This window comes from Drosophila sulfurigaster, chromosome X, assembly GCF_023558435.1.
Source record: "Drosophila sulfurigaster albostrigata strain 15112-1811.04 chromosome X, ASM2355843v2, whole genome shotgun sequence".
NCBI lineage: Eukaryota > Metazoa > Arthropoda > Insecta > Diptera > Drosophilidae > Drosophila > Drosophila sulfurigaster.
In genome coordinates, this window is record NC_084885.1 from 28,458,663 (window position 1) to 28,484,455 (window position 25,793).

The 25,793-nt window shown below is 35.2% G+C and overlaps 2 long non-coding RNA genes across 3 annotated transcripts in view; one reads left to right on the top strand and one right to left on the bottom strand.

The window, feature by feature from the left end:
- LOC133847243 (uncharacterized) overlaps positions 1-25,793 on the bottom strand; it is a 48,677-nt gene that overhangs the window by 20,764 nt on the left and 2,120 nt on the right. The window contains exons 1-2 of one of the 2 annotated variants that reach the window (XR_009895144.1): positions 20,020-20,061; positions 8,253-8,327 (exon numbers count right to left, since the gene is read on the bottom strand). This is a non-coding gene — a long non-coding RNA (uncharacterized LOC133847243). Of the gene's footprint in view, positions 1-8,252; positions 8,328-20,019; positions 20,062-25,793 lie in introns of those variants that run through there. The other variant, XR_009895143.1, reaches the window with a different exon arrangement.
- LOC133847246 (uncharacterized) lies at positions 13,947-14,626 on the top strand. Its single transcript, XR_009895150.1, has 2 exons — positions 13,947-14,314; positions 14,397-14,626. It is a non-coding gene; the product is annotated as an uncharacterized LOC133847246 (long non-coding RNA).

Consider the following 25,793-nt stretch of genomic DNA (forward strand, 5'->3'; position numbering starts at 1 on the left):
ACGCAGCATTCAACTCCTTCTTCTTCTCCATCTCCATCTCCTTCTTCAACTTCATCTCACACTCTTATTTTTGTGATTCTCGCCTTCTATACATAAATATCTTATGTAGACTCGACTCTACCTCTACATAGCAGGGGGAAGGGGGCGATTGCGGGGGCATTCTTAACAGCGAAAATTGCGCGCGAATAAAAAAATAAGAGATGGAAAAAATTTGTATATAAATAAAGAGGAAAATCAACAGCAACCAAAAGCAAAAAAAAAAAAACACGCAAAAAAAAAAAAAAAAACATCCACTTTTCCACTTTTTGTTTTCGTCCTTGTCGTGTCGTTGTCGACGGTTGGCGGTCCTGCTTCTATATCGTCCTCGTCCTCAGTCTCATCCAACTCCTTCTTGTCTTCTTCAACTGGACGCAGCCAAGGAGCGGCAGGAGGAGGAGGCGAAGGGTCCCCCATCGTTGCGTTCTACCAATTTTTGCTAGTGACCATAATCAACCCCTTTTTTTTCCCTGATTTTTTGTTGTTGGTATGCAAAAACCAAAAAAAAAAAAAAAACGGAAAGTGCGTAAGGCGATTGCTGATGGATGCGAAAGAGAGGAAGAAGAGGGGGGCAAAAGCTGAAAGACGCAAGTGGCGGGAGTAACGAGCACTAAGTACAAATCAAAGAGGCAGCCGGGGAATGGGGAGTAATCGAAAGTGGCCAGCAAAAAAAGCAGAGATCCAGTTAAGATCGATACTAATTTCTATATTATAGCTTTACTTCGAGGATGTAGAATTAAAACTGAAATGAACTTGAAAAACTTAAACAAACTTTTTATAAGATTACTTCTCCTGAGTTTTCAACTATTTATACCTACAAAATTGTATTATTTGAAGTCTTTCACACTTTTAAGTATTACAAGGAAAGCGTTAAGTTGTTTTTGATTAAATACTTGGATATAAAGTATATGGATACCGCACTTTTGAAGTAAATATGATCCGATTTAACTGAAATGTTGATAAAAATAAAAGTGGAGGAACACTTTACTTCAGTAATCCTAGCACTACAAGTACTTCTAAATTGTTGCGTTAGACAACATATTTTTCATATTATCATTTATTTAATTCAGTTCAGTTCAATTCCCTACTACTTCCCACTTTTAAGCAAAAGATGTGTGCTCCACCCATTTTGAATAAAAGAAAAACAGTGCGGTATTATTTAGAAAATATACCACATTTACTAAAAAATACTAAAATATACCGAAGGTTGTATTTGGTATATCGACATAGAATATATTAGTAGTAATAGCATTATTCATAAAATATACCTTGTTGATATGCCGAAAATATACTAAAATATACCGAATGTTATATTTGGTATATTGATATAATAAAATATAAAATATACCGAAGGCTGTATTTGGTATATCGACATAGAATATATTAGTAGTAGTACTATTATTCATAAAATATACCTTGTTGATATACCGAAAATATACTAAAATATACCGAATGTTATATTTGGTATATTGATATAATATTGCATATAATTTATGTTATTGGTAGTATTATTCATCAATTGCTCCACATTAATATACTGAAAAAATACTAACATATACCATATAATTGGTATATCGATATAATATTACATTTCAAATATACCATAGAGTACAAAATATACCATGTTGTCAACCAAAGCAACCAAATCCCGACTGCAATATTGATCATATTGAAATGCTTTAACTGTACTAATAAAAAATAAATAACAAAGTTTTAAATAAGCAAACCCCAATAGTTAAAAAGATTAAAAGATTTCACAATGTTTGCAAATAATACTTATCTCCCCATAAGCAACATTTGGGATGTTCCATTTAAACAATTGCTTCATCTACATCTCACATTGATTACCAAAGCATCGCATCAAAAGAAGCAAAAGCTATGCACATAATTTAGCCAATCACTTGGCCGATTTTATCGCACATAAATTCTTCAGCCGTTATGCTATTATAGCAAAGTAATGCTTGCATAACTTTTTAGTTGATGCATTCGAAGATTATGCGTATTTTATTATTGCCTTGCAAATCAATTGAATTTGATTTTGCCAACTACAAAGTAACCCTTTTTCCTCCCTCCTTTTTTCGTCCACCCGTTTTTCCTCCCTTTTACCCTTTATGCCTTTGTCCAAGCACTTGCCAACTGGCCAAAAGCAAAGCTGCTGCTTATCATATTTGGTCAGTGTCTACGCACGTGGCATGCAACACACCGAAAGCGTTGTAACAACCTTCCATGCATATTCAAATTGTGATGGCCCAGAAAAACGGGGCAGAGAAGGAGAAGGAGAAGAAGAAGGAGAAGAAGTTGAGGTTGGAGACGACGTAGCAGAAATCACAGCAAACGCAAATCAAGCCCACGCACTTAAGTGCCACCAAAAAACGTGGCCGCCCCAATCAGAGCACTTGGTCCTTTACCCTAACTGTCCCCCAGTCTCTCCCCCTCAACCTCTTCCCCCAGCCTTTTCCAGGCCATAAAACGCGACAAAAACGAAAAAAGAAAGCGAAAAAACGAGAGAAGAAAAATTAAAATACGCACAAAGTTTTGACAGCTGAATTGGCATAATGATGGGGTTAGTGACGCTCCAGCAAGGGAGGCGGGGTGGAGGAGGAGGAGGAGGATGGCCAGCCATTGTCACTGGGCTTGTTTTCTTTTTTTCTTTGGTAGGTAATCCTCCACCAAAACTTTGCTTTGGCTCTTGCCCTTTACAATTTTCTTTTCTTTCCATCACATTTTTGCCTCCCACTCAAGTCTTATATTTTTGTTTTTTTTTTTTTGGTCTCTGCGCCATCATCGTTAATTTTATCTACGCAAATGCAAAATAATTACTTTACTTTTTCTTTGGTTTTCCGTTACCCCCGCCCACTGCGCGCATTTCCCTTCCCCTTCCCCCCCGCTTCAGACGCTTTGCATAACCCTTTTTTCTGCGGGGCAGCGGCGTCTGTCGAAATTTATGTACTTTTCCTTCGTCTTTTCTATTCCTTCTTTTCAGTTTTTCTCCGCGTTTTTTCGTATTTTTTTTATTTTTCCATCTTTTTGGTATTGAAAAGCGTTTTAAAATTCAGCGCCAGCTGTCCTGCCCTATACATAGATATTCTCCCTCTCCCTCTCTCTCTATATATATATATATATATATATATATTACTTTACATATATATTCATTTTCGTCTCATTTCTTTTTTTTTTTTTTGTGTTTTTAATTAAACAAAAGGGTTAAAAAGTTTTCCAGCGGCGTCGCGTTAGAGCGGGACAGGAACTGGGAGAGGGAGAGAGAGAGAGCTATCGAGTGCTATGAGGGAGGGAGGGGGGCAAGAAGGCAAATGAAACGGGGTTAAAATCAAAATTTTTGCCCTCAGTTTTCTATTTAGTTTTCATTTATTTTTTAAAAGGAAAATTTTAATAACAAAGATAGGGTTGGACTCAAATTCGGATGCGACTCGATTTCGGACTCGGTCTCATTACCCATCCGCGTCATCGCTTTCGTTGTCCTGCGTCCTTGCAGCGTCTTGGGGTTAGTCGCACACAACAGAAACAACAACATACTCGTAAGAAAAAAGCAAACAAAAAAAAAATAAACTAAATATGCTTCATTGCTGACTGATCGACCGAAAGATATGCTTTAAGCAGCAGTAAACTTCAAATATCTCGTATAAAACTATTTACACAGTGTCTACAATAAGTAGTGACCAAAGAGGTCAATTTCAATATATAATAGAATAGAAGTTGTTCCCTTCTTGGAATAGAAATATATTATAGAATGTTTCCAATACACTTTCTACTATAAATTTTCCCCTTCTTTGAATAAAAATATATAATGAAATAATTCTAACACAGTTTGTGCTATAAGTTTTCCTCTTTTTTGGATTAAATTTGAATTAATAGCATATGTTCATCACAGTTTCTGATATAAGTTTTCTACTTCCTTGAATAAAAATATATAATAGAATACTTTCAACAAAGTTTCTGCTATAAGTTTTCCCCTTTATTGAATAAAAACATATAATAGAATCGAATATTTTCAATACAGTTTCAACTATAAGTTTTCCTCTTCTTTAAATAGAAATATATAATAGAATACTTTCAATAAAGTTTCTACTATAAGTTTTCTCCATCTTTGAATAATAACATATAATAGAATCAAATATTTTCAATGCAGTTTCTGTTATAAGTTTTCACCTTCTTTGAATAAAATTATATAATATAATAACATATTTCCAACACAGTTTCTGCTGTAAGTTTTTCCCTTTTTTGAATAAAAATATTTAAGGAATACTTCCAACACAGTTTCTGCTCTAAGTTTTCTGCTTCCTTGAATAAAAATATATAATAGAATCGAATATTTTCTATTACTTTTCCATTATAAGTTATTCCCTTCCCTTAACATAATGATATAACAATGAATTTCAATAAAAAAAATATAAAATCTTTTGAGCTAGCATTGTTTTCATTCAATTATAAAAAAGTACTTGAAAGAATCTATTTCAAATATCTAAAAAAAAAAATCTATTTCACAATCCTTAACCCGTTACATCCATTATTTCAAACCAATTCAATCAGCATATAAAAACATATGAATGACACAACCTTTTTTGGCTTCTAACAATAATTTACCCTCTTTGTACATTTTTAATGCATACAGGGTATTTAAAAACAAAACAACACAAAACACAAAAAAAAGAAGCACATTAATGTAATTTTTGTGCAGCGTTTCATTTTTCTCTTTAGCTAAAACTACATTTGGAGCTGGAGTTGAAGATGGAATTGGAATTGGAGCTGGAGCTGGCGAGTGTTGTCCCAACAGGCTCCCCTTTTCCCCTTTTCACTTCTTTTTAAATGCCCTTTTCTTCATACTTTCTTTTTTTATTTTTTTGTTTGGCTCACTTTGCCTTTCATTTTTTTTTTTTTTTTTTTGGGGCATGTGTTTATCTTCACGTCTCAGTTGTCCGATTTTCACTGGGGGCTTTCCTTTGACTTAACTCAGCGGACAACACAGCAAATGGAAATTGTATAAATGTTTCATTACATTAATTTCACTTTGAAGCAGCATAGAATAGCCAAAAACTTTGCAGAGGAGAAGTGAGCATTGAAAGTGGACAGTTTGAAACTTAAGATAGTTCTTTGTTTGACATTATTTAAGTAATTAAGTTGAAGTCGGTATTCAATGTGGACATGAAAAGCGACAGTAATTGATGATAAATTGAATTAATCGAGTGATGTAGTGTACTTTTTTATTTAAAACAATGTTTGAAGTAAGTTTTTTAGAATGTACATTAGAAATTCTAAACAAATTTCTAGGATCATAAGTAACATTAAAGATTGAACATATTCATAACAAGGAAATTGATAACCTTCTACGTTAATAAGGTTCATAGCAGGCGATATATATTCAGTACCTACAAAATAATGATGTCCTCAGTTCATAAAATAGATAAATGATGAACTATTTTGTTACAAACAAGTTCATAACATCTTTATAAAGTAAAACACAGAAAAGTTTAAACCTATTCAATACCTTTTCACAATTAGTAACAACATTACAAAACCGGTAAAGTTAGTTCGCACTTTGTCGGAGATTTAATGCATTGCTGAGAGATATAAAATAGAAAAAAATATAAAATAGAAAAAATATATTCCTTACGAATACATCACGTTCACAGATCATAAGGCAAATATAATATTAAACTTATTCGTCTCAAACCAATTAATAACATTTTTATAGTAGATCATGAGACACATACAAGTTTAATCCTTTTCATTACCTTTTCATAATTAATAAGAATATTACAAAGTCCGTAAAAATATTTCGTACTTTCTGTTCCATTGCGCATAATCAACAATAATATTCCTAGGCTTAGTTCTTAAAGATAGTTCGAACTTTGTCGAGGATTTGTTGCATTGCTGAGCGATATTAAAGAATAAATATATGCCTAACAAATAAATTAGATTTAACAAGAAAAAAATATATTCCCAACAAAACTATAACATCCTAAGATCATACGACAGATAAAAGATTAAACACATTTGATACAAATAAATACACAACATCTTTAGATCATAAGGTACATAAAAGATTAAAGATATTCCTTTTCCTTTTCACAATAAGTAACACCATTAAAAATCCCGTAAAGATATTTCGAACTTTATCTAAAATTCTTACATTATAATATAACAACAATATTTCTAGTTTTCTGGCTTATTCAACATATGTATCTGTTACCTTTTCACAATTAGTACGAGTATTACAAAGACCGTAAAGATAGTTCGGAGATTTGTTGTGTTGGTGAGAGACATAAAATATTAAATACATTCCAAACAAACAAATTAGATATAATTAAGAATAATTACATTCTCTACAAAGATACAACATCATAAGAACAAGATTGAACACATTCGATACAAAAATACAAAATCAACATTAACAGATTAAACCTATTCATTATCGTTTGAACGTTGTCTAAGATTTCTTCGCTTTTTATAATCAACAATAATTCTAATTTTCTAGCTTCCTTACCTTTTCACAATTAGTTACAACATTACAAAGTCTGTAAAGATAGTTCGGAGATTTGTTGTATTGATATAATAAAGAATAATTATATTCTCTACAAAGATACAACATCCTAAGATCATAATACATAATACAAGATTAAACATATTGGTTACAAAAATACAAAATCAATATTAACAGATTAAACCTATTCATTATCGTATGAGCTTTGTAATCAACAATAATTCTAGTTTTCTAGCTTCCTTAACATATCTGTTACCTTATCACAATTACAAAGTCCGTACTTTATCGGAGATTTGTTCCATTTCGTTTTCACCTTTTATAATCAACAACAACAATTCTAGTTTTCTAGTTTTCCTACTTGTTTAACTCCTTGAATAATATATTGAATAGCTGTAGAAAAAGCACCTCAGCCTCAGAGCTATCCATCTCTGCGAGTATCTCTGCCACAAGTCGAGTTAAGTTCGCTTCTCCCTTTCCCCCTCTTCGACCGTGAAGCATCCACTAATGCTGCTTGTTAGTGGCCTCAGCTAGCTCAACAAGTTTCGGGTAGTGTTCACATTAGCTAGCTTTCAATGCTCTCCATCCCCCTGTCGATTTGACTTCCCCCTCCACATCAACTGTGTGCACAAATCATACGCTTCCCCCCCTGTCGAGAAGGAGGAGGAGGAGGAGGCGGAGAAGGGAGCTGGCACAATTTAAACTCACATGCAGTCGCATTTATTTCTATTCAATTTGATAATAACCCAAGTGTGCGTAGCTCTCGCAGGACCTAAGGTCCTTGTGGATTTCCTCTGTGTATGTGTGTGTGTGTTTAGGGGAGGGGAAGAGAGTGGAAGGGGTAAGGGGAGGGCAGCAGCTGCTTGGGCGGTCACAGTGGAGCATTTAGAGTGGACGCAATGTATCAACGGCTGCTGCTCCTCCTCCTTCTCCTTCTTCTCCTACCCCTCCTCCTCTTCCTTCTCCTTTAGGACAGCCTCTGATGTCTTCTTCTGCCTCTGCACGCACTTTCACTTTCGCTTTTACTTTCACTTTGAAAAAAAAAACAGTAAGAAACGCCATCTTCCCGCTCGACAGCAAAAGTGAAACTCATTTTCCCCTTTTTTTCACTTTAGGCCACAGCAACGCCTACAAAAAGAAGCACAGCAAAAAGTACAAAAAAAAAACCCTAAAAGAGGAATACGTCCGAGCGGCGCAAGAAGAAGAAGAAGAAGAGAAAATACCCCCTTGAGTTTATAACTTAAAAATTCAAAGCACGAACAAAGTTCTAATTTAAACACCGAAAGAAAGCAAAAAAAAAAAAAAAAAAAACTGAGAAAAAAAAGAGCGAAGCACGCTGCGAATACATGTCGGAAAAAAATTGGACATAAAGTGCACGGCGGGCGAGGCGAGTAAATAAAAAGAAGAAGAAGAAGACAAGGAAGACGAAGAGGAAGCACAAGAAAGCCAAAGCAAAGGCCCAAGACACGGACACAACGCCTTCGTCCTGCCTTCTGAAAACTCCCACATCTCCTTCAAACACACTGCGGACAACGGTCCGCACACACACACACACACACATACACACACACTAACGCACACACACGCTCTTAAAAAAAAGGAAAGTAAAGGGGTGGCAATCGCAAGTTCTTGTGCGAATAAAAAGCACAAAAAAAAGAAAACTGCGTAAAAAACGCCAAGAAACAGCAAACAAAAAATTCAAAGAAGAAATGCGACTTACCATTGATCGACTCAGAAGATGCCCTGTAATCAAATTATCTCGTTTGATGGCCAGTTAAATGCTGATGAATGTAACCTTAAATAAGTAGAATAAATACATTAGTGAAAGCATACAAATAAAAAAGGAGAAATGGAAAACAAAAGCGAAATAAAGTATATAAAGTATATTTGCAAAGGGGCAATTGTTAAATAAAATATGATAAACAAAAAAAAATAAACAAATTTTTGTTAATAAATAATAATAAATAAAATGTAAAATAATATAAAATTAATATATATAATACAAAATAAAATAAAAAGGAATGGCAAAGAATGGAAGGAATGGAAAGAAAAGGAAAGGAATGGAATGGAATGGAATGGAATGGAATGGAATGGAATGGAATGGAATGGAAGGAATGGAAAGGAATGGAAAGTAATGGAAAGGAATGGATAGGAATAGAATCGAATGGAAAGAATAGAAAGGAATGGAAGGAATAGAATGGAAATGAAAGGAAAGGAAAGGAATGGAATGGAATGGTATTTAATGGAAAGGAGTGGAATGCAAAGGAATGGAATGGAGTGGAAAGGAATGGAAAGGAAAAGAAAGGAAAGGAAAGGCACGGAATGTAATCTAATGGAATAGAATGGCATGGAATGGAACGGTATGAAATGGAATGTATCGCAAAATGGAATAAAATAAAGTTAAATGTAATGAAATGGAACGGAATGGGATGGAATAAAATAGAATTAAATGAAATGAAATGGATCGAAATGGAATAAAATGAAATAATATAAATTAATTAAATTGAATAAAATAAAGTGGAACGAAATGAAATAAAGGAATATACACAAAACAACTAAATAAAGTAATACAAATAAAACAAACAATAGAACTAAAAACGATTGTTCTATAATTCACTAACATAATGTTCAATACAAATAATAATACTTTTGGAAAAGCTTCCTTATTAGAGTCAAAAGTCTCTAAGAAACTGTGCTCATCCTTTTGGCGATATTCGCTAAAGATTCGACATAGTTTTATCAGAAGTGTATTTCGTTTTGAGTGTCTGCAAAACGTTTACGAATGTCGCACAAAGACGAATTGAAGAATCAAGAATCATCAATCAAGCTGGCTGGGAAAAATGTCAGTGCTGACCTAGTTTATAGAAATTGCACTTGAAATTTAATTGTAACTTAAGCAGAGCCATAAACTATGAACAAGATTTAGAATACAGTTTGGGAGAGCAAGAAAAACTAAGTTCAAATGAAAACTTAAGATGTTCAACTTTTCTACAGTTGCTCTTCTCCTCCTTCCATCTTTTTGCTCCCCCCTCTACCAACTCTTGTCGATCGCTTTCTTTGTGTCTGTTGCCGTCATTTAAATAGCTAACTGACCAATGCCAGGACTCGACCATGCCCCCTTATTAATTAATGTGCTTAGCGTTATGTACATGCGAGTTTATTTATTACCATCGCCATTGCCATCTCCTTCGCTTCGCTTCGCTTTTCTTTTCTTTCCATTTCTTTTTTTTAATGTATATAAATGTCGATTTTCATTGGCTTCACAGTCAACCCTTTTGCCTTGCGATTTGCGATTGTGAATGCGGATGCAGTGAAAGGTCTAGGAGGACAACAACTCATTATGGCCATCGTCGAAGCTCACTTATTTACTGCCCATCATCTTATTGCAGCCATACTCACTCGAGGGAGGGAGGGAGCTGAAGAGGAGGTCAAAAGGGCAAGCGCGAGCTCAAGCTTGATTGCCCCTTAATACCCCGCAGGAGTGGGCGGGTCAAGCGAGTTGCTTCAATTTGAATTTGAATTTGAATTGCTGGCAAAGCAAATGGTCAACTTTAATAGTATAACAACTTTTTATAATAATATAAATTAAGATATAATCTATCTATTCAAAGTTAAGATAGCATAAAACTCTTCATTTATATCCATCATCATTTTTAATTGAATATCTTTGAAAGCGTTTTCCAAATATTTAACCCTTAACTCTTTTCAAAGTTAGAAAATTGTTTAAAAAAAAATATATATATATATATGACTACATCTTTTCTTTATCTGTACTATATCTATCCACTATATGTGTCTCTGTTGTTATATCTTTATCTCTACTATATCTGTCTTTGCAGTAATAAATTATTATTTATCGCATTGCATTTTCTTTATTAGTTTTACGCAAAATTCATTTCATTTTTATCATTTTTATGATATTTATGGTATACTATAAATTAAGATATTACCTATCTATAAAAAGTTCAGGTAACATAAAGCTGCAAGTATTAATAATATATACTTGACTATATTTCAAACTGAATATCTTTTTTAACCGTTTCCCAAATATTTTAACATTAGCTCTTTTCAAAGTTCGAAATCTGATAAAAGTGATTGACAACTTTACTTTTTTTACACATCTTATCTTTTTATTTCTAACTTAATAGAAGGCTTGATAAGGCTTCCTAAATATTTTAAAGTTTGAAATGTGTTAAAAAATAAATTACTACACTATATCTTTGTATGTATATCTACTAGGCATCAAAATATCATGCATCTATACTGAATTAATTCATATTTATCGCATTATACTTTATTTAAAAAGTACTTGAACTCTTTCACGGCAAATTGTCCATTCCCATTGTTATACTTTCTATCTATCTATTAAACTTTAATTATTTTTTTAGTTTTAACTTTATTGCTAAATTCTAAATCTTTAAAGTGTTTTCCCAAATATGCTGCCCTTTAATTTGTTTCTTTATTTTAATCTATTTAAACTTCTTGTTATACCATTCTATAACATGCAATTAGACATATATTTGTAGATATCTCTGCAACATAATATAATGCATTAATATAGTAATTAAACAATTTATACGCTGTTCACTTTGAAGCATGTTACACATTAGCATTTATCGCATTCTACTTTCTCTATATATATATTTTTTTCTTATTTTATAAGCAGGGCAATAACTTTTACGCAACTTTACTTTTCGGGATGGAGGACTGAAGCAGCAGAAGGGTGACTACGCAATTATGTTTAATTGGACCTTGTGGGCCTTGTCTTTTGTTTTGTTTCCACTTTTTTTTCTCTTCAGTTTCCTTTTTTAAGAATGTTTTTTTTTCTTGTGCTGGGGACTTGAAAGCGGAGCTTAGTTGTTTTTTAAGAAGTATATAGAGTGCTTAGAAGAGGCTTCAGCATGATATAAATGTGATGGACAGCAGTTGGTTGGATGGAGGTAAATGGGACTGCGTTGTAATAACAATTCGAAATCACTTAATGATGTCTCAACTTTGATATTCTATGCTATGCAAAATTGTGAGGATTTCCAAAGGATTTCAGCACGCAATGAGCAGCAATCAATGGCAAAACAAAAGTTTGAAGTTAATTAAGGAAAGTAAATAATTTGAAGACCTGCAACAACGATCCAAATTATGATGGAATCTATTTGAGGTTGAAAATATCACTTTAATTATAGCTAAGAATGATTTTTGAGTTATTTTTATTATTAATTGCAAATATGAAGAAATTCGTACGAAAACCCAAATATTAACGGTTTTTTATGTTTTATCGTAAAACAGAAACAAAAATCCCATAATACACTAAAAAAATAAATGGAATAACCTTAACTTTATTTAAAAATACACTAAAACAAATCAAGACGTATTTTCTAACATTAGGTCAAAATTCTTAAAATTTTGATTTTATAACTTTTTTTCTGTGTACTTTGCTTTGAGTGACAATCTGTTATATTTAGCAATCTATGGTATATTTTGAATGTAGTACTGTATCAATAAACCAAATATATATTTTAGTATTTTTGTGGTATATTTTAAAATGAATATCGCACTACAAATAGATAAAGGGTATCTCAAAGTCGAGCACACTCGAATGTCACTTTCTTACTTGTTTAGCTTTTTTGACTGCACGTGTTATCATATTAACAACTCGGTATATTTCTGAATTTTTCGGTATATTAATTTGGTATATTTAACAGTATTTGGTATATTATTTTATTGAGAACAGTTTGAGATTATTTCACAGTCGAGCAGCAAAAACCCAAGTAACATTAAGATTTTCACTTTCTCGACGCACTATTTGGACCAAAATTCGTAGTACTAAGACAAAAATCTTGATTTTATAACATTTTTTTTTTAGTTTTAGTTTCAGAGCATTACACACATTTTAAGTTGTTTTCAATATGAGTGAAAAACAAGCTTAAATAAATGTAAATTCACATTTAAATACATTCTGTTGAAAATGATCAAAAGTGTTGATTGCTCAAGTTGTTGATCTAAGGTAGTAAAAAGCAAAAGCTCCATTAGTTTGAGTATTTTGGGATAGCCTACATACGTATATGGTAGAGAGTTAGTTTGAGTATTTCGTTAGTTTTGATGACTTTTTGTAACTCTCATTTGGCTCATTACGGTTTAAGTATTCGAATTAAGCGCAACAAATTGTGTTGGACAGACATTCAAATGAAATGGCAACAACGGAGTTGAAATAACTATAACAGCCAAGAGAGAATGACAATCAAAGTACAAAAATGTTTGCCACCAAAAACTTTGTGAAACAACAAAAACAACAACGTTGAAAAACATGTAGAACAGCAACAACAATGATGGCAAACAAATAGCTGAAACTATGTAGAAATGCCACATTTACGTCACTTAAGCTGCACGTTTAGTGGCAGCTAACACAGCGGCAACAAACACACACACACATACACTTCCCATACACACTCACACACACACACCTTACACACTCTTCACACTCTCTCACACACACACACTTTACACACTTGCAGTTACAGCATAAATTAAGTTATTTTGATAATCAAAACTGAAAAGCGAATGTTTGTGTTAGACAACAACACAGCGGGGGGGAGGAAGGGACACGGAACATGGGCATTCATTTGTAGTTTATAGTTGTAGTTAGTTCGCAAGTGGTGGGGAAGGGGGAGGGGAAGCCTTGGAGCCTGCTGGTTTTGTTATGTTCTAAGGGTTGTTGCTGCCATTGTCCATTGTTGTAGACGCTTTGCATTTTACAATGCCAGCGGGCACACACACTCGCACACACACACACACACACAATCAGTTGCTGGCCGTAACCCCATCAGGCTATCGCCTCCCCTCCTCACACTCCCCTTCTCACACCCACACTTCAACAGGCAGCCAACATAGTTAGCACAATTGTGTTGCATACTTTCTCGGGCATGCGTCAAAGCGAGATGCCAAGTGCGTGTGTCTGCGTGTGTGTGTGTGTGAGGTACTCTGCATATGCGTGTGTGTGTGTGTGTGTGTGTGTCCAACAACTGCCCAACTGCTGCCCCGCAACACAAGGACAACACACACACACACACACACACACACACTCAGCCTCTCACACACACACACAACTTACAGTTTTAAAGGCAGCGCACCACCTTCAAACATACACACACACACACACACACGCACAAATACATGTACACACGCATACACATGGCAACTAATTTACCTACGCCAGCAGTTTTCGGCACACACACACATGTATGCAAATTTTGCAATGCTTTATTTGGGGGTTGGCCGCATGTGTGTGTGTGTGTTCGTGAGAGGAGGAAGGGAAAGCGAAAGAGGAGAAGGAGAAGGAGAAGGAGAAGGAGAAGGAGGAACATGGACTAGGCAAAAAGCTGCCTCGTCATTGTGCTGCTGCTGCCTCTTCTTGCCCAATTGTGTTTCGTGTCATGCCAAGACCGAGACTGCAAGACTTTTCTGTAGATCGTTAGATGACTCTTCTTGTAGAATGCTTCTTGCACTGAGTCTGGTGTACGCGCCCTCTTAGCGCAACGCGTAATTTCCCTAACGCCTACTTTTCTCGAACATGTGCAAGAATTTTCTGCAGATCGTTAGATGACTCGTCTTGTAGAATGCTTCTTGCAATGAGTCTGATGTACGCGCCCTCTTAGCGCAACGCGTAATTTCCCTAACGCCTACTTTTCTCGAACATGTGCAATTTTGTGTATCATTTGTCATTTGTTTTGTGAGTGTTGTACAAGAAAGTTGATTTTTTCCTACGCGTCTTTTATAAAACAATAAAAGGTAAGTTGTTAATATTTTTTAACTACTATTCTAATCTGATTTAAATTAAGAAATATATTTGGATTTGTATTTATATTTACAGTTTTGAGGACCACGAAATAGCTATGTTGGATGATAAAAATAGAAACTACAATGCATTGTCCAGGGCGAAGAATATAGAAAGCGGCGAAATAAATTAATTTTTTCTTTTAGCTATTAGATTATTTAGTTATAAGTAAAACTGTTTAGATAATATATAATTTTAAGTACTCATTGTTATAGTTTAAATACATTTAATTTGAAGTACAATAAACATTTTATTTACTGCATATATTTTTGAGCGTATTTTTATTTTGCATATTCCGAACTACGCACTAGAATCTAAGCACAGATTTTCGGCAAGAGCTCGACCGCACATTTTCTACAAGAAACGTCGAGTACAAATTCTGCCAGCGCAGCCGAGGGAAATTTAAATTTCCCTCGGCCAGAATTTATACTCGACGGGTCTTGTATAAAATCAGTTCCGCATATACGGCAAAACGAAGTGATAAAGTCTTTTCGCATCTTGTGTCTACACATGACGGGACTGGAAGAAAACTTGTATATTGTCTACGAATAAAACACAATCGGGTGGCTTCTACTTCCATTCCCATTCCCCTTACCACCCTCCCCCCTCTTCTTTGTACACCCCCATCCCCTTCTGTGCTCGCCATTCTCAAAGTCGTTAGGCTGCCTTTTTGCCCATTGTTGGACTCCGTCTCTCTGTGTGTGTGTGTGTGTGTGTGTGTGTGTGCTTCCTCCTTTCACTTTTTGCACTGGCCTTCCCTTCCCCCTGCACTGCAGCCACCTACTGCCAATGTCCATTAAGAGGCGAGGCGAGGCAACAACAAAAAAAGCAAAAACCACCGCATGCTGCATACATTTTAATCTTTAATTTATGGCTTATTCAAAACTAATGACACTGAAAGTGTCCACGTCGCCGCCTGTCGTCGTCCTCGTCGTCCTCGTCTGCTGCTGCTGCCGCCTTTGTTGTGTTGCAAGCCAACCAAAAAGGATTGACTGCCACATGAAAGGCTTGGACAACACTTTGTGCCAATGTTCCTCTCATTACGGAGCGGGAGAGTTAGAAAGAGAGAGAGTGGAGAGAGAGAGAGTGGAGAGACTCTGAGAGAATGTGCACACTGAAATTGCAGTTGTTTAAGTTTCAATTTTGCGATATTCCTGCAAGCAGATACTTTAAAAATACCAACAATATTTCCCACTAAAAGAATTTCGACCTTGAAATTTCGGAATTTCTAAAATGCTATAAAGCATACATTGAAATATGAATTTGAAATCGAAACTCTATAAATGACATACTCCACTTCTTATACTAAATTCTTATTCCTTAACATCGTAACACTTTATGAGAATAATAAAAAACTAAATATCACAAAGGAACGTGTTTTAAAAAAAAAGCTATTGTATTTTGCAAAGGAAATGCGTAAGAAACTTAATATGGGATTTAGATTTGGATTTAGATAATAAAATGAAATATACATTTTAAACAGAAACTCTATAAATCACATATTCCATTTATTTGTATTAAATTCTTATTCCTACATATCTTAAAACTTTATGAGAATAATTTGAAAAGAAATATCACATATGAACGTGTTTAAAAAAACTATTCTATTTGGCATTGTCTACTTAAGCATTTTATGCTAAAGCATTTAGATTAGATTTAGAGAATTACATGAAATATAGTATACATTTTAAAAAGAAACTCTATACGAGTAAATGTCGTGTTCTACTTTTTGTACAAAATTGTTATTCCAATCTTAACCCCTTCATGCCCACATTTATGATTTTTTTTTGTTTCTTCATATACTTTAGTTTAATAAATTGATTTATTGTCTGCATTTTAGTATTGTCAAGTTATCGTATAGTCTAAGTATTATATATCTTTTCATATTATTTTAAAGGGTTAACACCTTATAAGAATAATACGAAAAGCAAATTTCACAACTTAATGTGTTTTTTACAAAAAACTATACAATAGATAGATAGATACATTTTCTACTTAAACAGTTTAAGTTAAAGAAAAAACAACGTATGCGACTTAATATTGTAATTTTAAAGAAAACACCTAAGAAATCTTGTTTAAATATCTTAAGTATTAATTTCAAGTATTCAATTAACTTGTATCAATACTTACTTGAAAGTTCTGTAATCTTAAAATTGCATTCAACAAATTTTATGTTATTCGAATTTCTCTTTGTTTATATTATTGAATATTATACAATCGACAATCAATTGTATAGAACTGCAACATTATTTAATTTCTTTCTTAAGCAATCACATTATAATACTTTAAATTAATCCATTCTATTTTTATGTTTATGTTTATTTAATCAAACATCATTTATATTTAACTGCAACAATACCTAATTTCTTGAATTATCAATCATATTATAATTGAATGTATTTGAATAATAATATATATATTCATATTCTAACAGCACTTTCAAATTTCAATTGATTAATATTAATAATTAAGTATTTCATAATTGTGTTTTCTATATTTCTATCTTTCTTTCAATTAAAATTATCATATAATTTAATTCATAATTTCATAATTTTCTTTTCCATTTTTCTATCAATCTGCCATAAACTATTTTTATGTATCTATTAAAATGTTAATCAAATTTAATTACAAATTTCTTGATTTTCTTTTTTTTACATTTCCTTTCACTTGCCGTTAACTATTTTTAAACATCTATTAACCTGTTCATCTACTCTTATTTTTTGTTGGTATTTTTGTTTTCTCAGTTTCTGCTCTGATTATTTTGAAGAAGGAAGTTTTTGAGTTTCGTGCTTGGCTGAAATTGTAGCAGTGTTCACTTGACCGCCGCTTGACGCCAACTCGAGGCAAGGAGCAAGGAGCAAGGAGGAGGAAGGAGAAAGGAGAAAGGAACAAGGAACAAGACAAGGAGAAAGACCAGCAGCAGCAATAGATAAATACAGGATGCGAGTAGTTGGCTGTCATTAGATATGCCTGGCAACCCTTAAACCCTATGCAAAACCCAAAGCAATGTGTGTGTGTGTGTGTGTGTGAGTGTGTGTGAGTATGTGTGAGTGTGGTGTGTCTCAAATTGTTTGCCATTTGTAAGCGTTGTATGTTTTAGGCCTTTGCTCGTTTGCTGTTGTTTTAAAATTAAAATGAATGCCCGCAAGCAATAACTACGACAAGCCCCAGCACCACCACCCATCTCCCCCTCACTCCCCCCGCTCTACCCCTTGCCCAGAGCTAGAGCAATCACCCACTACTCTGCTCCGGCTGCTGTCCAAGACAAGCCAACATCATTATGCGAAGCTGTGTGTCCATGTGTGTCTCTCTCTCTCTCTCTCACGCTTTCTCCTTCTTCCCTCTCTCTCTCTCTTATAAGTTTCATGTGTGTGTGTGTGCGAAATAATCTCGTAAATTACGCAAAAAAGGAAACACGCCGCCAGGAAGACAGAGCCCAGGAAGCAGAAACGACCAGAGCCGAAGTCAAACTCGAGTCGAGTCGAATCGAGTTGAGTTGAGTTGAGTTTGAGTAGTTGTCGTTTCTATGGCCGGTGGTTGGCTGCTTCTGCTGTTTGTTGCCAGACGACTACGCACCACGTGGACCATAGACCACACACACACACACACACATACATACATGGCCCGTTGGTCATGGCAAAAACTACATACACAACAACCACCAGCTGAAGAAGCCAGAAGAACGTCTGCTTTGGAGCCGCTTAAATAGTTGAAAATCTCATTTTAAACTTCACTCTCTCTCTCTCTCTCTGTCACTCTCACTCTCCCTCTTTTTGCTAGTTTTTTGGCTTAAACACAACTTGCACAGCAATTTATTGCCGCTTCAACTACACATAAGTCGCAGGCAAAATAGAAAATGTATAAAAATGAATACAACTTGAAAAGTTCTGGCAAACTTCGTAACATTTTCTTAAAATACTTTGATTTGCTGTTAAATTAACAGTATAACATTAAAAATTTCGTTACACTTTCTTAACATTTGCTTAACTTTAACATTTCAAATGTCGTAACATTTTCTTAAAATACTTTGATTTGCTGTTAAGTCAAGAATATTTAACATTTCAAATTTCGCAACGTTTTCTTAACATAGTTTAATTTGCTGTTATGTTAGGAGTATTTAACATTTTACATTTCATAACCAGTGGTGTCATTTTTTTCTGAGCAAAAAAAGCTGGATCAACGAAAAAAAAAAGCTGAAAAAAGCGGAATACCAGAGAAAAAAGTTAAGAAAAAACTGATTTTATAAGGCAATGTACTGTATGTTTTTCACTAATAAACCCTCAGTTCCACTTAACATAAAATATATGGGTAATTCTCTAACGGATATCATTACAAAGAAAACAATAATGTACAAAAATTAAGCGCTATGCTGAGCAACAAATAGGCACAGCGCTACCTCCTGCTCAATTGTTTTCGAAGGCGTTTTAGCAAAATTTATTTTATTTTTTTGCACAAAGCCCTCCATAGCACTGGTGTGTTTTTTTGTTGCAGCATGTGCACGCAAGTCGCTTAATTTTGCAGTTATGCTGCACGTGCAAAAGCTGCAAAACACCCGCGAGAGGTCTGTAGGATCCTTCCTCATCCACTCCTTAAATTCTGTGCTCTGCAGCCAGACATCTCTCACTTTTTGTTTATATGATTCCTTTGGCATCGTTAACTTGATATGCCGCATCCGAAATTCGGATTCCGAATTTCACAATATTAGTGATGCAAGAAGCTTTAATTTAGGGGTGAACTTGTGAGGGAAGTTACTCGATATAAGTAAATATCGATATTTTATCGAGAGAAATACATTTTTAACATTTCAGCCTTTAAATTCAATTTAAACATCTCTAAAATTTGAATAAAAGTAAACTAAAAAAAAAGCTGCGTAAATTTGCTCAAAAAGCCAGAATTCCCGCTGCCCGCTGTTTTCATATTTTTCCCGCAATCACGCTTCAAAAAAACCCAGATCTGACGGGAAAAAAGCGGAAATGACACCACTGTTCATAACATTTGCTTAACATTTACCTAACATAGTTTGTCTTGCTGTTAAGTTAAGAGTTTTTAACATTAATGTAAACTAACAGAAAAAAAGAAATCTTTTCTTAGCTCTTTCAGCACTGATTTCATTTGTGAAAACTTAAAAAGTTGTTGTGATCATGTGGAAATAAATTTGTTAAAAACTAAAAAAGAATGTTACTCGACTGTAAGATACCCGCTACCCATTTTCAATAAGACCATAAACTAAAATTATGCCAAATTTATATACTGTAAAAATACTAAAATACACTTTAAGTTATATTTGGTATATTATCATTAAAAATATACCAAATTGTCAGCCAAAGCAGTAATCAGTAATCGTTTTTGCCATACAAAAGTTGTTCTTAAGTAATTTATAAAATACTTATCTGATCACTAACTAAATCTTCAGAAATAATAAATATTTTAGTTATTATTGTTTGTACTAAAAAACGCGACTCTAATTACAAAATTACACTTGGTTTACCGTTTTCTTCTTCGCTTTCTTTATGCAGTTCAGAACTTTGTCAAGCTGACTGAATTAAACCAAAAAATAAATGGTTAAGATCGAACATAGAAACTATGTAAGTTAACTCAATTTACGCTTTATTGTAAATTTTTAAGATGTGTTTAAGTTAAAATTGTACGTTGAGCTTACCTTTGATTAACCAAAGTTAATGTCAAAGTTCCTGATTTGCATCTGTAATTATATGTGAAGTATGTTAAGACGATTAATTTTCTTGCTCTTTCAAAGTAATTTTGTGGGAAACTACGCAATTGAAATGAAGCAGCCCTCGCAAGAATTCCACACACTTATATACATATATTTCAACGTATTTGTATATATAAATTTGTATATATGTACATATGCGTATGCAGCACATTGTAAAATCCGTTCCGTTTTTTTGGACTCCCAACTCCAGCTCGAACTGCTTTGCTGCCAGCAATTTTGACAGCGCCCAGCCTCAGTCTCAGCCTAAGCATCGTATGTCCATTCACAGCACTTGCGACGCACAATGTTGCCTACCTCAGTGCCTGCTCCCCCCCCCTTCCCCTTCCCCTTCCCCTGCTGTCTTTCTCCCAACTCACATCCACACACACACACACACATACGCACACTTAGAGGACGTCTGCGTTAGTCCTTTCGGCCGCACACACTCTGGTCCACTTATGATGAGTTTACATTTTGGAAAAGCGAGACATGAAAATGAAAATTGGGCAAGGAAACTTGCCAGCAGCAGCAGCAGCAGCAGCAACAGCAACAGCAACAACAACAAAAGAAAATCGCCCTCAACTCGCACGCATCTCTCATAGTACAAGTCCTTGTTATACCCGGCATCACTAGCGCAACAGGGTATGACATTTTGCATCGGAAATATTCTTTACTTAAAAATATACATTCTAAGCATTAAGAAGCGAGAGGATGAAAACATTGCTATCTATATACCATATATATACCATATAATATACTGCAATAAATATACTGCAACGATTATACTGTCATGAATAACTGTCATGACTGTCATGAATATATATATACAATGAATATACTGCCATTAAATATACTGTCATGAATATACAGCCATGTTATGAATATACTGTTATGTATATACTGTAATAATGTATCATGGCATATACTGCCTCAAGTATGCGTTCATGGAATATACTGTAAACGTTATAGAATATACTGACATTGAATATATCAAGTATATAATGTAATGAAACATACTGCATATACTATAATGAATCTGAAATATACTGCCATTGAATATACTATCATGAATATACAGCCATGGAACATACTGACTATACTGTCATGAATATACTGTTAAGAATATACTGTCATAAACATACTGTAATAATGAATCATGGAATATACTGCCTCAAATATACGTTCATGGAATATACTGTAATCGGAAAGGAATAAACTGACATTGAATATATCAAGTATATAATGTAATGAAACATATTGAATATACTATAATGAATCTGAAATATACTGCCATTAAAAATACTGAATACTGTCATGAATATACTGTAATAATGTATCATGGAATATACTGTCATGAATATACGGCCATGCAATGTACTGTAATGAACATACTGTAATCCATACACAATCATAGAATATACTGACATTGAACATATCAAGTATGGTATACAATGTAATGAATATACTGCCAATGGAACATAATGCATATACTATAATGAATCTGAAATATACTGCCATTGAATATACTGTAATGAATATACTGCCATTGAATATACTGTAATGAATATACTGCCATAAATTATACTGTCTTATTTTGTTTCACTATTCAAGTAAAACTTTTTCAAATCAAATCTCTTCTTTTCGCTTAACCAAGTCCTCATGATTGTTCTCCTTCTAACTTGGCAAGTATCTGATAGTCGAGCACACTCTTGTACAGCTTTCCTTACTTGTTGTCGTTGTCGCTGTCGTTGTAGGCGTGGCAGTTGGGCGGCTGTCACACATTCAAAACAGCTCAAAGCAGCTTGAGCAGCTGCTGCGGGGCCATCGGGCAGTTGGGGGCAGGTAAGGGAAACAGAGAAGGGAGGGGAGAAGAGCAGAGTAGCTGGCATACAGGAAGCCAAATGTGGCCCGTCGCTGTCCGCACCCCTTGCTATGCTCTCCTCCGTCTAAAGCTGCCCGTTACGTATGCATATTTTGCGAATATGTGTGTGTGTGTGGGGGGAGAAGCTGAAGCTGTAGCTGTGGCCAGACGGCAAGGAAGAGGCAAGTGGCACGGCGCATGAGGCAGGGGCAACAGCGACGTACAAATGAGCTTGAACAAGGACGCAAGCAAGATGTATGTGCATGTGTGTGAGTGTGTGTGTGTGTGTAAAGCGTAGACGATGGCCATCCGGATGGCAGCTGGAAAGCTGTGTGTGTGTGTGTGTATGGAGAAAGTGAAAGTGAAAGTGAAGAGTAGTGCAAAGGGTGTTCTAGCTGCCAAGGGGGAGAGGGAAAAGGGGAAGGGGGAGCGACGCACGGACGTCGTGTGGTCGACGGCGATGCTGACTTTGAATGTCCATGTAGACATTTTGCAATTTTGAAATACATGCGCAGTCACACACACGCCACACAAACACACACACTCACTCTCAACCCACACTCACATACGTCACAAACACACACACACACACACACACACACACACACACACTTTTTACGCACACTTGTGCGAAATGCTTTTAACATTTTCTAAGATTCAAATTTCGTAAATTATCCCTTTGCGAGCTGCTTTGCGTGTGTGTGTGTGTATGTGTGTGCATGTGTGTGATCTGAATGTGTGCTTGTGTGTGTGTGTGCTCGCTGTTGTTGTGCCTCGCAGTTTGGGTTATCGATGGGCGGCTCGTGTTGCGTCCATTGGCCAAAAACTAAACATGCGACACAATTCACGACGTCGCCCTACGCGAGCTGCCTTCTGAATTGTCTTCCTCTTCCTTTTACCCACCCTCCTCCCCCCGCCTCATCTATTTCCATGGCATTCCCCTATCTCCATCCTCTCCCTCTCTCGTTGACTGCTTTAAAATACAACAACGCCCGCTTAGGAGCAGCGTAATGTGCCGACTTAGACAGGTAAATTTCCATTGCATATTTTTAGGCGTCGCGAGTTAGGCGCGATTACGCGGCGTATGCGTGATATGCAAGCAGCGAGTTAATTGATGCATTGCCAACTATAACTTTAGTCGAAGTTAAAAGCAGAGATATGACAAAAGATAGATTCATTAAATAAGGATTTAAAGTTGATGAAAAATATGAATCAAAAAACGGTTCAAATTATTCCATATTATATTTGAAGACTTTAGTAGAAACTTAGAAAATAACTAATGCATGTAAAGCAACTTTACATGTGCACTTTGAAATTGTAGTTTAATTGAATTCAAATTTTCATTTAACAAGTTCAACTTAGATTGTACTTAAGTTAAATTGCAAATTTGCAGATCAAATAAACATTAATGTTGAAACTAGATTAGGCTCAAATAGTTTCATCTCTGTTTACTGCAGTAAATAATCGAAAAGATGCTCAACTTTAAGTTTAAGTAGAACATTTTAGTGTTGAATAACATTTAAATTGGCAATAATCAGAATCAGTTTATAAATAAAGCATATGTACATGAAATGAAGCATGGAGGAATATAGTATTATATTATAATAAAAATTAACAAATTAAATAAAAATAATCATTTTAATTGGAGTTTTTTTTATTAAAAATATTATTATAGATTTGTTACCGATAATATATTTAAGAATAAGTTCAGTACTACCGAAACTTTTAGCTGTTCTTTAAGCTTCCAGTTCAATCGAAGATTTTTGGCGCTTTCTTAAGCTCGCTTTAAACTTGAAACTTTAGTTTGCTGAGAACTACTTTTAGACTCCTCCGCTTATGAATTAACAAATATTTATGTAGAAGAGGTACTTAATATAATGGATTTGTTAGCCATGATATATTTAAGCTTGAGCTCAAGTTAAAGCTCAGTACTATTTAAAATTCAAGCTGTGCTTTAAGCTTCCAGTTCACTCAACTTTTTTAGGCGCTTTCTTAAGCTCGCATTAAAGTATAAGCTTAAGTTAGTTAAGAGCTACTTCTAGGCATTCTTTGGTCTTCCTATGCTACATAGACTCTTCTGTTTATAAATTAACAAATATTTATGTAGAAGAGGTACTTAATATAATAGATTTATTATTGATGATATATTTAAGCTTGAGCTCAAGTTAAAGCTCAGTACTATTTGAAATTCTAAATGTTCTTTAAGCTTTCAGTTCACTCAACTTTTTTAGGCGCTTTCTTAAGCTCGCATTAAAGCGGAAGCTTAAGTTAGTTAAGAGCTACTTCTAGGTTGGCGATAATATATTTAAGCTTGAGCTCAGCACTATCTAGAATTCTAGCTGTTCCTTAAGCTTGTAGTTTTGGCGCATTTTAAAGCTTAGATTAAAGCTGAAGCACTAGTTTGTTGAGAGCTACTTCTAGGCATTCTTTGGTCTTCCTATGCTACATAGACTCTTCTGTTTATAAATTAACAAATATTTATGTAGAAGAGGTACTTAATATAATAGATTTATTATTGATGATATATTTAAGCTTGAGCTCAAGTTAAAGCTCAGTACTATTTAAAATTCAAGCTGTGCTTTAAGCTTCCAGTTCACTCAACTTTTTTAGGCGCTCTCTTAAGCTCGCATTAAAGCGGAAGCTTAAGTTAGTTGAGAGCTACTTCTAGGCATTCTTTGGTCTTCCTTTGCTATATAGACTCTTCTCTTTATGTCTGCCCATTTGGTGTTTCTCCTGTTCCCCCTCCACCCTCACACCTCACTCTCCATAATATCTTCTGCCTGCCTGTGGTTGATTACCCCCGCCCCCTTTCTAGCCTAAAAGTCTGCTGTTATTGTATTGGCCACTCTCTCTCAGCTTAAGTGTGAGTGTGTGAATGTTCTTGTCTGTATGTGTGTGTGTGTGTGTGTGTGTTGAGTAGTTCAAATTGTATTTACTGTGTGCGCTGGCACTTTGCATACTCGCAGCAGCTTTACGTTTGAAATTAATTTATTTTGCCAAAGCGCGCGACACACACTCTCGCACTCTCCCACTCACACACAAATGTGTGTACATACGGCATGTGTGTATGTATGTAGATACAATTGGCCATTGGCAAAGTGAAAGTGTTGGACGTCGCGCCGTCGACGTTTGGCGCTCATCTTTGTGCCTTTTGCCTCAATGTCCGCGCATTTGGTTGGCTGCCAACTGAACTTTACGCTATCATCCGGCATGTGTGTGTGTGTGTGTGTATGTGGAGTGTGCTTGTGTGTGTAGTTGCCATGCGGTTAAAAAGGTATCTCAAAGATACTAAATACTTTATGCATGAATGTGCCAAATAGATTTACGAGAAACCAGAAACGAGAACGAGAAGCGAGAAGGAGAAGCGAGAAAGCAACACAGCCCTTGGCCAGTCCAAGCTCCCTCTCCTTCTCCCACTCCACACTGTGTGTGTGTGTGTGTGTAAACCACCACCACACACATACGGACCGTATGTCATGTGTGTGTGTGTGTGTGTGTGTGTGTTTGTGCGCGTCGATATTAAATTTAAATTGGCGCTTGGATATTTTAGAGTCAGCAGAGCAGCAGCAGTGGGCAGCAAAGAGGGAGGAGGAGGAGGAGGAGGAGGAGGAGGAGGAGGAGGAGGAGGAGGAGGAGGAGGAGGAGAGCAGGAGTATGGGGAGGACAGCAGCACAACGGTCACGATGCCTTGCAATTAAGCTTTATGTGAGAGCCGCGTATGTGTTTGTGTGTGTGTGCGTGTGTGTGTAATATATGTAGCATTACAGGGAGCATGGTTAGTTGCCCATTTGCTTGTGTGTGTGTATGTGTGTTATGTAAAGCCTTAAATATTAATAAGAGTTACAATTTTTAATGATTA